This window comes from Nannospalax galili, unplaced genomic scaffold (genome assembly GCF_000622305.1).
Source record: "Nannospalax galili isolate Female #2095 unplaced genomic scaffold, S.galili_v1.0 scaffold704, whole genome shotgun sequence".
NCBI classification, from domain to species: Eukaryota; Metazoa; Chordata; class Mammalia; order Rodentia; family Spalacidae; genus Nannospalax; species Nannospalax galili.
This window is the reverse complement of record NW_008352394.1, coordinates 583,605-596,594: the sequence shown is the minus strand read 5'-3', so window position 1 is coordinate 596,594 and position 12,990 is coordinate 583,605. Positions and strand designations below refer to the sequence as shown.

Genomic DNA, 12,990 nt, shown 5'->3' with positions numbered 1-12,990 from the left:
CACACACACAAATCAATTAGAAAAAAAACAACCCAAAGGATTTTCTACCAGATCCCAGTTTTCACTCATTTTCGGAGGGTAAATCCACTCACACCTTCAAGATGCTATTTGTATATTTTCCCCAGTGTACATAAGAGTAACACACAGTCCTTGTTAAAAGGAAAACTGGCATGAACTGCCAGAGGTACACATTCCAGGCTTTGGAAGTACCACCTTTGCTCAACCATGTCATTGTAGGACAAGGACACTGAGACCAGGTAATGGGCAAGGCCCTGTCCAACATCTTCAGCAAGGCCACGGCAGAGACACCACACTGAAAAGGAGGCCAGCTCCCTGCAAGGCTCATTCTTCAGGGAGAGACGGCCTTGGACTCGGGTTACCTAGCCCTTGCAAATGATCCCACTAGCCACAAAATAGAGAGAACAGCCCCTGTCCTTCCTCAACCTAAGCCCTCACTCCAGCCATCCCATGCCCCCTGACTAGGTCAAGATAGCCTTCACACAGTCTCCCTGATGGCCATGAGCAAGCTGCCCCCGGCTCACCTTCCTTATCATGGTGACGATACCAAGCTCCCGAGGGTGAGGGGCTACTATAAAGAACAGGAAAAGGGAGAAAGGAGACTGCTGCCACCCTTGCATCTTCTGCTCTCGCCTCTGGGAAGTGGGTAGAGACTGCACAGGTATGAGAAGACTGAACAGGGCTGGAGGAAATGTGTGGACAGAAGGGAGCCTGATACAGTGAGGACCCCCCACCCCCTGGGCCAAGAGCAGACCACGTGAGTAGGGACACTAGATGACGTGGAGATGGGCACACGTGTACTCTCGAATGCACGCACACGTGCACACGCACACACCCCCCCACATGCATGCGTGAACACACACATACACACACACAGGACCCAGTCCACTTGCACTCTTACACTCTCACTTGTACGCCGACACCTCCAAGCCTTCCTGCACAGCCCCTCACCCACCCTGAGGTACACTGCAGGCCAGCCTACATCTTTCCTCCCCAAGTCCCAAGCCCCAGGCCTGGCAGCGTCCTTGTCCTGCTGCCTGGGAGGCACATGTGGTTTCAGTTAACAGCAGAGCGGGCATTTCCGTCCCAGACAGTAGGACCCTGCCAGGGCCCCAGCTCCATAGGAGCCCACAAGAAGAGTTACCTCGACCCCCCACTCCCCACTGACCATCCCAGGGACCCTAGAAGTCTCTCTCCCATGGAAGACCCTGAAGTCCTTTTCCACTGACACCCCCTCACCTGGAGCTGGACTCTGCACTCACTGGAACAGGGACTAGCTGTGCCCAGCCTCTGTCCACAGCTGCCCACTGCCCATCGCTTGCCCGCCTGCCTCCTCTCTCTGCTGTCTCCTGAAGGCTGAACGGGATGGGAGGAGGGCAGGGTGTCAGGGGGCGGGCGGGGAGGAGGGGAGGGGGGCGTGTGGAAATGAAACTTTAATAACAGAGCCCCTTTTGTTTCCCAGCATATGGGATATTTCATACATACTGAAGACATTAGCCGTCTATATTTTTAAGGGCTCAGGCGAAAGGATGAATAAATACAAGCCATATTCTACTCAACAAACACACACGCAGTGTGCTGACTTCTGGAGCATTTCAAAGCCCAAAGAAACAGCCCCGGTGACACCAGACACTTTAGAATAAACATGTTTCTAAGTCCTCAGGCTTGCCTGGCCCTGTGTTGGAGCCACCTGAGGCTTTGGGGCTCCCCCCGCCCCCTCGCAGTACCTACTCATGCAGTCCACATCTTCTGCTCTATAGGGGGAGGCAAGTCCCTGGAATCCAGCCCATTTCCTTTCCCAGGACCCCAGCCCCCCAGCCAGATCTCAAGTGTCAGAGTTCCAAAAGAGCTTGGAAATCTCTGTCTTCCCTCACTGTACAAACGGGGGCCAAGGCCCAGAAATGGGCAGGGACTTGCCTGAGGTCACAGAGCAAACACATCTGGATCCAAGGCAGTGCTTCTTCTTTCAACAGGAGGGATCCCCTGTTTCCTCACCTCAGGGGTAAAGGTGGGGAGACCCCTGGGCCCAGAGGAAGAGCCAGTGTGTGGGCTGGTAGCATGCCTGCCTCTTTTTCCCACTGGAACACTGCTCTGGGCAACCCCCCCCCCCCAGCTCTGGGCATCTTTCCAAGGACAACGTCAGCATAACTGGGAACAGGGCCGGCCCCAGGAAATCCCCTTCAGGCCGGCAGATCCCAACAGGTCTGGAGGCCTCAGGTGCAAGAGAGCCTTCTTCCCTGATGGCTCAGCTCCCAGTGCTCAGGTGCCTTCTTTCTGTCTTCCAGGAAGACAAGCAGGCCCAGAGAGGTCAGACTTTGGAGGAAGAAGCCACAGAGCAAGGTGGTGGCAGGGCAGGAAATGGAAGAGCGACCTTGAGGAACCTGTGCTTGCTGTTTGGTTTTGCTTTTGAGCAGGCCTCCAGCTCCCTTCAGTCAAGGCTCCCCCACCCCACCCCCATCTGTACAAGGGCCCCACAAGCCACAGTCATCTTGGATGGAACACTCTTGTTGGAGCCCAGTCTCTTCTTGCCAGCTGTCTCCATATCCATTTTTCTAAGTATCAGCACAGGATATGACACTAAGTACCTATAATGAACACACATAATCATGATATGTTGCCTGAGTTCCTACCATGGGCTCTAGCCCTGGCCAAGCCTGTGCAGCAGTCATGCACAGCCCTGGTGCAGAGATCTTGGCCTCCATCCTCACGGGCCTGTCTGCTCAGGGACCCTTGGACAGTATACGTGCTTTGCAATAGGCACCACCACTCACCCCTATTGGAGCCACTGAGTCTCAGGTTCTGCTGTTTCCCTGGTCACACAGGAGGTAAACACAGGAGGTAAACACAGGACTGGACGTCCAGCCAGAGTCTGCAAACTCCAGAGCTGGCTATTGCAACCTTTTAGTCATTCACTCATTACCTGTCTGTAGCTCTGGTCCTGAGACTGTGCAGCAGCATCTACCACTAAACATCTCCTCATTTAATAAAGTCCCTCATTTGCCTGCTCAGACAGCACCCCCAAGGTGTCTGTGGAAAAAGAGTACCAGCCTGAGAGCAGGAGTTAGCCTCATGCTGCCATCAATGATCTGGGGGAGTCTCTTTTCTAAGGACTTGGCTTTCTCCATGGATGAAGGGGACGTAGCTCTCTCACTGAGTGACAAAGATGATAGAAGATGTAAGAGGGACTTTCTCTTATACATGGTGATTTCCTTGTCTGGAATTTCATGCTGTACCTGGATCCTGACATTAAATTCTGAGTTCCAACAGGCCCTTACTGGTCTCCTTGCCCCTGGGTGGCCTTCATTGTAACCTACATGTACCCAAGTCGGCTCCTGAAGAAGGCTTTCCACCCCAACAGTGAATCTACAGCAGCTTCTATCACCCCAGATGAATAGATGTAGTGGGGGTGTATTTGATATCTCCTCCACCCCAAGTTAGCTGCCCAGAAAGCCCATCATCCCCCTGTCCCCTCCTCTTCTAACAACGGCTTTCTGGAGAGAGAAGTCTATAAGTTCTGAGGCATGGGTCTGAAATCTGCTAGTGAAGTTTGCAGCCGTTCTGAAAGAGGCGTCTTGTGAGTTCTGGGCTGGATTCTACCGTCTACAGCAGCTTCTATCACCCCAGATGAATAGATGTAGTGGGGGTGTATTTCATATCTCCTCCACCCCAAGTTAGCTGCCCAGAAAGCCCATCATCCCTCTGTCCCCTCCTCTTCTAACAACGGCTTTCTGGAGAGAGAAGTCTGTAAGTTCTGAGGCATGGGTCTGAAATCTGCTAGTGAAGTTTGCAGCCATTCTGAAAGAGGCGTCTTGTGAGTTCTGGGCTGGATTCTACCATAGGATATTTTCTAAGTGAGAGGTGATTGTCTTGATGATGGTTATTTCATACAATAATGATAATCATGCCATCAGCAGATCACTGACAGCTGGCACTGTGGGAAGTGTTCTGTGAGCATTGTCCCGTTCCTGAAAACTGTTTGAAGCTGGGAGGAGGCTAAGCTGCTAGCCTAAAGCCGCCAAACTGTCCCTATCACAGCAGGTATGCAAGGGTGACCACCAGCTCCAACCTTTGCTCTACACTGCTGTGTAGACTGGCTCGGAGGTCAGCGTCTTTTAGCCCTAGTGATAGTGTGAGCTCCAGGGAAGGAGATGCAACCTCGGATTTTTCTTTCTTTAGGCAGGACTTTGCTCTGAATTGGCATTATGGGCATGTGCTGAGCTCCCCTGTAGATTAGCCCTGGTTAGGTCCTTGGGAAGAAAAGATGTAGTACAGTCTGCCCGGCCTACCCAACCCATATGGAACCTGTGATTGTGGCATTTTACTTGGAGGGCAGTGGATCTTCACAGGAATAATGAACATGGGGAATCTTACCTGCTGTCTCTGATGCGAGCCCATTCATCATTCCTTAGATAATCTGTGGTCCCTCACTCCTAAAACATCACTAGAGTGATGCCAGATTTCATGAGACACCTGATCTGCATGGCCCACTGTGTCCAGGACTCTGGAGCTCAGATCCTGCTGGTTGCATCAGTAGAGGTAGGGAAGGAGCGATAGGAGGTCAAGAAAGCAAATCTTGAGCTATGGGCTCAGAACAAGGGTGTTCAGTGGAGACTGAGCAACAGGAAGCCCCAGAGCCCATTGTCCCCACTAGTCAACTTGGCAGAAGCAACACAAAGACAGCTGAGATTATCTTGAGTTCCCAAAGAAAGCATCTTAAGACCTAACCCTGGGTCCTTAAACTCTCACAGCCTTGCAAGCACCAGTTTGACTATCAGAGTCCCCTGCTAGGGTTCAGGATGTGAATGGAGACAAGGAGAGTCCCAACTGCACTGGCTTAGAGGGACCAGACAGTGTGACACCTTCCATGGCTCTCCAGCCTCTACACCCTTACTGTTGTTTTAGATGACATACCTGAGTCAGTACAAGAGGTGCAAGCCTTACTAGGTTCCTGTCTCTTGCTCAGCAGGACACTGCTTTCCAGACCCCTGCTCCCCAGAGACCTCAAGAATGTACCAGAGCTATGAGAGGAAGGGATCTTTGGCCAGAAGCCCTCATCCCTGCAGAGCAGCCTGCACTAGGGCTCCCTTTGACACATGAGCCGTCCTGATGGGATCACAGCAATGGAGTTACTTTGGGGGTAAATTCCATCCAGATGTGGAGGGTGGGGTGACTTCCTAAGTAAAACGGGGTGGGGTACTGATATGGGCCACGCAGTCTGCTTGCCAGTGCCCAGGAAAACTGAGGGAAAATATTGTCTTCTGTAAAAGCCAAAGGAGGGATTTCAGGGCCAGGCTCTCTGAGTCCAACCTCTTTGGCAGGCAAGGGAAACTGAGGCTTAGAGAGCAAAGGGACTGGTCGATGGGGGTTGGGTGGATCGTTGGGTCAGAATTCCAGATCTCCTTTCTGGGGGGTGGGGGGGGGGGCTGAAAACTGAGAGAATGAAAGGAAATGGGGGGGTAGGGGGAATTGAGATGGGAATTTTTTGCCTCCTGCCTCATGTTTTGGCTGCCTTAGTGTGAACATGTCTAGGCGCCTTATCGCGTGAGGCCGGCACAGTCTGCACAAGCAAGAAAATAGTATCTGCAGCGGGGGGAAAATTACATCTTGCTAAACAAGGGGGGGGTGGCTGAAAACTGAGAGAATGAAAGGAAATGGGGGGGTAGGGGGAATTGAGATGGGAATTTTTTGCCTCCTGCCTCATGTTTTGGCTGCCTTAGTGTGAACATGTCTAGGCGCCTTATCGCGTGAGGCCGGCACAGTCTGCACAAGAAAGAAAATAGTATCTGCAGCGGGGGGAAAATTACATCTTGATAAAACATCCCTTTGGAATGGCACTATGGGTCTCTTATCAGCAAGCAGCTGGGCCCCACATACCTCTGCCTGTCCCAAGTCTCCTAGCCCCCTCCGTTCCCTCTCCCTCCCCAGGTCCCCAACAGTGTTGCTTCCCAGAAAGCAGCCTGTATAGAAACCATTGGGTACACCTTCTAGTCCTGCCTCTGTCACTGATGCTGTGTGACCTGGACCAAATTCCTTCCCTTCTCTGGGCCTCAGTTTTTCTTCATTAAAGGGCAGGGAGGGAGGGATGGACCAGATGGTGTCTAGGGATCTCTCCAACATCAGCTTTGTGATTCTGACATTTTTGTACTTTGTTGTTCTATATGGTTTGCAGCTTTCCGACCGCCACCCAAATGCCATCACATACTTGAGATCTACAATCTAAAACACGAGAGTCCCTGTCATTCCCACGAGGTCTGTGAAACACTTGCTTAAGTGCAGGTGAAGCTATTGGATCCCCAGCTGGGGTCCTCAGAAGGTCCTTCTTGGTTCCCGGATGAGAAGTCCTGCAGCAGGAGAGACCCAGTGACAATTTTAGACACAAGTTTTTTTTCCTCAAAATACATCCTCCATGGAAATCCATATAGAAAAGAGGTAAGTAGACACACTCTGCCTGTTCCCCATCCCCTCCTCCACATATTGTCCTCCAGAACCTCTACGGTCCTCTACAACCTCCAGGGAGGTTGGACCCCCTCTGGGTCAGTGGATAGAGGTAAGGCTAGGAGGCGTCTAAAATTGGAAGGTATCTTTTCCTCTCCTAGCTCTGATTTGATCACCCAAGATCACTGGAATACCCAAAGAAAAACCTCTAGGTATGTGCTTGGGGGATGGTGTGGCTGATAGCAATGATGCTATTTTGAATCAAACTTCACATAGCTAGAAGACAGGTCTATGAATGCGCCCAACACAAAGCTATGATAAATGTGTGAGGCAATGGATATGCTGATTACTCTGCTCTGATCCTTACACATTGCTCTGATCCTTACACTGAAATATCATGTTCTGCCTCATAGATATGTGTGATTATTGTGTCAGTTAAAAAGAAAAAAAATAAGAAAGTGCTCTTAAACCTAAGAGCTTGTGGTGATGTTTATGGAGAGTTTGGGGTCTGAAGTATGCGACTCAGAGGGTCTTTACTGGCCATTTATCTGAATTCTTCCTCATGTAGTTGGGGAAACTTAGACCCAGAAGGGAGGGACTTGGCAAGGGTCACACAGTGAGACAGCAGCAGAGCCAGGAACAGGGGAGATCTCGGGAGAGCCTGGTCTTTAGGCCTTCAGTCACCTGTTAGAACAGCCCAGCCATGTGGGGTAGACAGGACTTTAAGGATTCCTTGAAGCTTAGGGGTTTGGTAAGGCCCACTGAGATGCTCAGAGTCTGGGCTCCCCTTGCCCAGCCTCCTGGCCCTGTGAGGAAAGAGGAGAAAGCCCCTTTGTGTGGCAGCCAGGCCCTGCTCTGACCCGATAAACACCTTCTCATCCCCCAGCCCCGCCTGCCTGCTGCAGGCCACAAGTCTAGGCCTGTGCACAGAACTCCACAGAGCACCTCTGTCCCCTGGCCGCCTGAGTGGCAGGGCCAGCGCTGGCACGCATGTGATGGTCTGCAGGCTACAAAAGACAGGATCAGAGCAGCAGATACATGCCCTACTCCACATCTGGCCTGCCAAAGATGAAACCCCCTCATCTCCCCCACTGGCACCTATTTGGCTCCTAGATCATCACTCACTAGCTACCCTGCCTATCTTCTCTCTGAACACTGGCACTGCCTAGGAATTTTTCCTATCCCTGAACTCCAAGCAGCACTAACCTGTCAGAACAGACATACACATAGAAACCAGGCAAGCCACTCAGACAACAAAAAAAAAGCTAAGGCTCAGAAAAGGGAGGAGATGCCTGGAATCACACAGCAAATCAGGAACTGAGCAGCCACAGAGCCCAGGGCTCCAGAGAGGGACTGAGCAGCCGTAGAGCTGAGGGCCCTGAGGACTGAGCAGCCACAGAACTTAGGGCTCCAGGGCTCTGCATACAACAGCACAGACTGAGAATCATAGGAAAGGCACCTCCTTCCCTCCCTCCCTTCCTCCCTTTCTTCATCTCTCCCTCCTTGACCTCTGCTCCCAGCAGCATGCCAGCCCTCTCCTCATTCCCTGTAACACACATTGCACTGTCACTTCAGGCATTGCCCCCAAGCCCCATCCTAAGCCTGAGCTGAAGAACAACTCAAAGAATGGAGTCTCTTCAGACTCCAGCAGGCCACCATCACAGCTGCCAACTAAGGATAGTTGGTCCTAGGGCTGAGGGAGCACTGTGTTCTACAATGGCCTCTGTCTAGTTCAATGAGAGCTTTCTCATAGCAAAGATACCCTGAGGTAGAAAGAGACACCTCCATAGATGGTGAGCTCTCCCATTGCTGGAGAAAAGACTCCAACCCCAAAAGGGTTCACAGGAATAGGTGGAGATGTTCAAGGACACAGCCTCAAAAGCCCTTTTCTGTCCTGAGAGGCAGGGTATGGGACAAACACACAACACTCATGCCTCTGACCTGTCACTCAGACACAACCCCTCTATCCTCTGAGAGTTGGGGTCAAGCTTTCTTTCCTGAGGCTGCCCTCCATCCTCAGGCCAGGTGACCTCCAAGGCCAGCCCCAGAGTTGCCTGGTCCCCCACATGCCTCTCAGAAACTACCCTAGCTGGAGCCTATTTTTGATGTCATAGAAATACCACCTGGAAACATCTAACTTCTTAGCTGTGTGAAAATTATCCCTTTAAAAACTATTCCAGAGCTGAGCATCATGGTACACACCTTTAATCCCAGCACTTGGGAGGCAGAGGCAGGAAGATCTCTGGGAATGTGAAGTCAGCCTGGTCTACATAGAGTTCCATGCCAGCCAGGACTACATAGTAAATCCCTGTCTCAAAAAAAGGGGGACAGGGATGCTGAAGAGATGGTTAGAACACTGAAGAGCACTGGCTGCTCTTGCAGAGGACTCAGGTTCAGCTCCCAGCACCCACATGGCAGCCCATAACTCCAGTTCCATGGCATTCGTTGACCTCTCCTGGCCTTTGAGGGCACTGCACACATGTGGTGCACTTACATACATGCTGGCAAGACATTCATACACATAAAATAAAAATAAATAAAAAACTAAAACAAAACAAAAAAACTTTATTCCATCCATCAAGGGCAGGGTTGCCAGCTTTAGCAAATAAAAATACAGATGCCCCATTAAGTTTCAATTTAGATAAACCACATTTTTTTCTTTCATGTAAGTATAGTTTATGCAATATTTTAGTTTATACAACATTTTGTAATTACACACACACAAAAAAAAACTGCTGTTGGGCTTGGAACGTAGTAGTGGCAGAATGCTTGCTTAAAAGACAATAGATCAGCCGGGTGTGGTGGCACATGCCTTTAATCCCAGCACTCAGGGGTCAGAGGCAGGCCGATCTCTGTGAGTTCAAGGCCTGGTCTACATAGTGAGTTCCAGGACAGCTGGGGCTACAGGGAGACCCTGTCTCAAAAAGACCGAAGGAAAAAAAAAAGACAAGAGACCAAGGCAGTTTGATGTCAGCACCACCACGAAAAATTAGTCATTGTTTATCTAGTGTTTAAATTTAACTGGACACCTCGTATTTTACCTAGCAGATATAAATGAAAAGAAATTCTTAGTCTTTGACGTCCCTCACCTTTACTGACCACCCTAATTCTCAGAGAGGGTGGGAATCTCAGGCACTAGGTAACATTTGATAACAGTATGTCATTTTTACCTTAGTCTACTTAGATAACTGCTATGTATGAGAAGCACAGTCTTCCATTTACAGTAGCAACACAAAGTTTCTTCTGAAATAAGTGTGTTCAAGGGTTTTTTTAGTGATTCAATCTAAAGAAAAATGTTACATAAGTAATGTTACAGGCTAAATAAGGATATGACAAAAATCAAAATAAAACAGGAAAATGGAGCTCAAGACACCAAGGCTTGGGCTTGTCGATAAAGGTTCTTCTTCCTTGTTCCCTCTGGACTCCAGGGTCCTTGGTCCCCTGGCTCTGTGAGCACACAGGCTCCAGACCTGAAGGCCTGCAGGAAGTGCCAGAGCTTCCATAGTGTGCTCTGCAATTGTCGGGGCAAGATTCCAGCCCACTCTCCACCACCAAGGTCCCCAGAGCCCCTTTATAGAAAACAGCCTCCCTGGCCGGCTTGACTTCAGAGAGGCTGTTTCTGAGGAGGCAGCCGCCAGGGACTCCTCACAGTGTTTCCAAGTCAAGTCCAAACCTTTTCAGCTTTGCCAGGAAACCACCCCACCCCCTTTCTACTCCCCTGCCTCCTAAAGTCAGGGCTGCAGGCCTCCAGATGCTGCCCCAACCCAGCAGGCATTCTGGCCCAGATAGAGCATGTCCCCACCCCTGCCTGGCACCTTCCCCTCATCTTTCCCCACCCCTTCCCAGCCCGGGTCTCAGACAAGAGAGCTGGGAGCTATGGAATTAGAGGCAGGAAGTTGGGAGTGGCAGAGAAGGAGCTGATTCTTCATTTACACCCAGTCATTCCTCAGACCATGATGGGGTGGTATGGAGATACTCTAGCAAGGCAGTTAGCCTGGCCTTCTCAGAATCCCCCTCACCACCCCTTTTCATCATCATCAACAGTCACGAGCTATTTTTGAGTCTCTCCACACACTAGTCACTTTCATAGTACATTCCCTGAATCTCGTTTCACCTTGACAGAAATGAATGCTCCGAAGTACGAATTACCATTATCTTTTTTTTTTCCTCCTAAGAGTTTAAGGCTGATCTGTGTTAGTTATTTGACCTAAGTCACCTAGTTATAAGAGACAGAGCTCAGGGTTTGAACCTAGGCAGGGTGACTGTAGACACCCACAGATAACCAATACCTTCCACTATAGGGAGGCAGCCCTGAGAGGTCCAAGAAGCAAGGTGGGAAAATTGAGAGGTAGAGGGTAACAAAGGCTGCTGGGCTCTGTGTCAGTGCTCTTCCAATACCACTGTGGTAGGGGACAGCCCCTTGTCCAGGCCTTTCAGCTTGGCCAGGCTGGAATGACCCCTCGACCCTCCAGGTGCCTGAGGTTCCAGCTGGAGGGAAGCCAGAAGACATCAGGGTAAGGCCTGGGGACCATCTCGAGCTGTGCACCCTTCTTGATCCTCAGCAAGATGCATCTCCCCAAGGCAGAGGCAGACTCGACCCAGACATCAAAGGGCTTGTGCGGTTGGTGCTTTGAAGGGAGCCTTGTAGGGTAATAGGAAACATGAGGATGACACTGTGACCCAGCCCAAAGCACAAGGCTTGGAAAAATGAAAAGAAGGAACTTTTGGCAGCCCTCTGTGTGGGCTTTGGCTGAACTCAGCCCCTCGCAGCTGCTGGCAGCCCCATCCTCTCCCCCTAGGCCTTTTGCAGCCACCCTTGATAATGTGGGTCCTTGCATAACCCCGGGGACATGGGCTTCTCCAGGCAGCAAAGAAAGCTGTCCACTGGTCTCCTCTCTTTCAGGCTCCAGAAAGCTTTAAAATACTGGAACTTAGGACTTGGAAAGGGCTCTCGGGGACTCAGAATGAACTCGCTTTAGCCTTTCTCAGATTTTGAGATTTTATTGCTCATAATCCAATGACTTACACTCCCCACCAAAGGTATCACCAGCAGTTAAGTAGACTGTGGAGATGACAGTCTGGTGCTATCTACTAAATGCAATACACGTGCCTTCAGGTCAGCAATACCAGTTCTAAAAAGTTATCTGGCACATGTGCCAGACCATAGATAGCCTCAAAGATGAATGCACCAGCAAATGTCCATTGTAAGACCATTTGTGGAAACAAAAGACTAGAAACAGCATCGCTGGACTTGCACCTTGCCCATGCTAGGTAAGTGCTCTACCACTGAGCTCCACCCCTCCTTTTTATAGGTGGTCGCATATTATAAACACCATTTTATTCAATGTATGCTTTACAGATTATATCTTACCACACATGCAAATCAGTGTCACTAATTTTTCCCACACACATTCAGTTGTGCTATTTACCTTTTCCCTTCCTCAATGGGTATGCAATATGAATCTGTTAAAACCGAAAGCCCATAAAAGCTTTTTATAAAAACTTCATTCTCTGCTCTGTCAAGGATAAAGTCCAGAGGTCTCGGTCTGACTTTATGGCCTTGGGAGTGCCACCCTGCCTCCTCTTATCTCCCTGCTCTTCCTGAACCTCAATCTAGTACCTCTGTCATGTGGCATGGATGGAGCGAGATGCATTTATTCTATCCAGGCTCCACAGCCCTCTGGGTTTGGGACTTTAAACATCTTAAGATGTTCCCACAGCTACCATGGAAACCCCTTCTTTGCCAACATGTGAACTTCCCTGCCCCAGGTTGGAAGAGGCATCCCAAGGACTTGCCTAGGCCAAATTCCTCCCACCCCCTTCCAGCTTCATGGACTGGGACTGCAAGAGTCCAGGGCAGTGAGAATGTCCTAGGCACAGTGCGTGGAGCCAGAAACCCATGGGGACCTTACCACAACCCACAGCACCTGGAACACTACTGAGAACAGGTACTTATGTATGGAGACACCACAAGTGACCAGGCTGACTCCAGAGACAGATGGATGCTAGTCCTCCCACCCCAGATCTCACCTCACACCAGGGCTTGGATCTGCTCTGAAAGTTCCATGAGGCTTTGTGAAAGGGTTAGGGAAAGGCACCTGATATAGGTCTGGCAAACCGAGCAAGGCAGGCAAAGAAAATGCTAGATTTGTGCTCTGACAGAAAACCAAAACCTTTTCCTTCAAAGGAAAGGTGGAATACGGGGCTAGAGAGATGGCTCGGCACTGGCTGCTCTTGCAGAGGACCGAGGTTCAATTACCAGCACCATCATTTTTTAACTCCAGTGCCAGGGGATCCAACTCCCTCTTTTGACCACCATGGACATTGCATGACACAGGTGCACTTATGTACACGCAGGCAATACACTCACACATAAAATAAAAATAACAAATAAAATATTTTAAAAATAATTTAAAAAGAAAAGGTAGAATCCTAATAACTTGTGCCAGGTCACCCAGAAACTCAGAAGAGTCAAGGCTAGAGCAGGGATTTGACCCTGTTCTCGGAGACTTTTTCACAGGGTGGTGAGGAAATGAG

At 50.1% G+C, this 12,990-nt stretch overlaps 1 protein-coding gene across 4 annotated transcripts in view; it reads right to left on the bottom strand.

The window, feature by feature from the left end:
* Synpo (synaptopodin) overlaps positions 1-12,990 on the bottom strand; it is a 66,596-nt gene that overhangs the window by 52,583 nt on the left and 1,023 nt on the right. For 3 of the 4 annotated variants that reach the window (XM_029554224.1, XM_029554226.1, XM_029554227.1), the window contains exon 1: positions 1,258-1,367. The exons of the other annotated variant lie outside the window; for it this stretch is intronic. The gene's annotated coding sequence lies outside the window, so the exon portion shown is untranslated. Of the gene's footprint in view, positions 1-1,257; positions 1,368-12,990 lie in introns of those variants that run through there. 4 annotated transcript variants of the gene reach the window in all.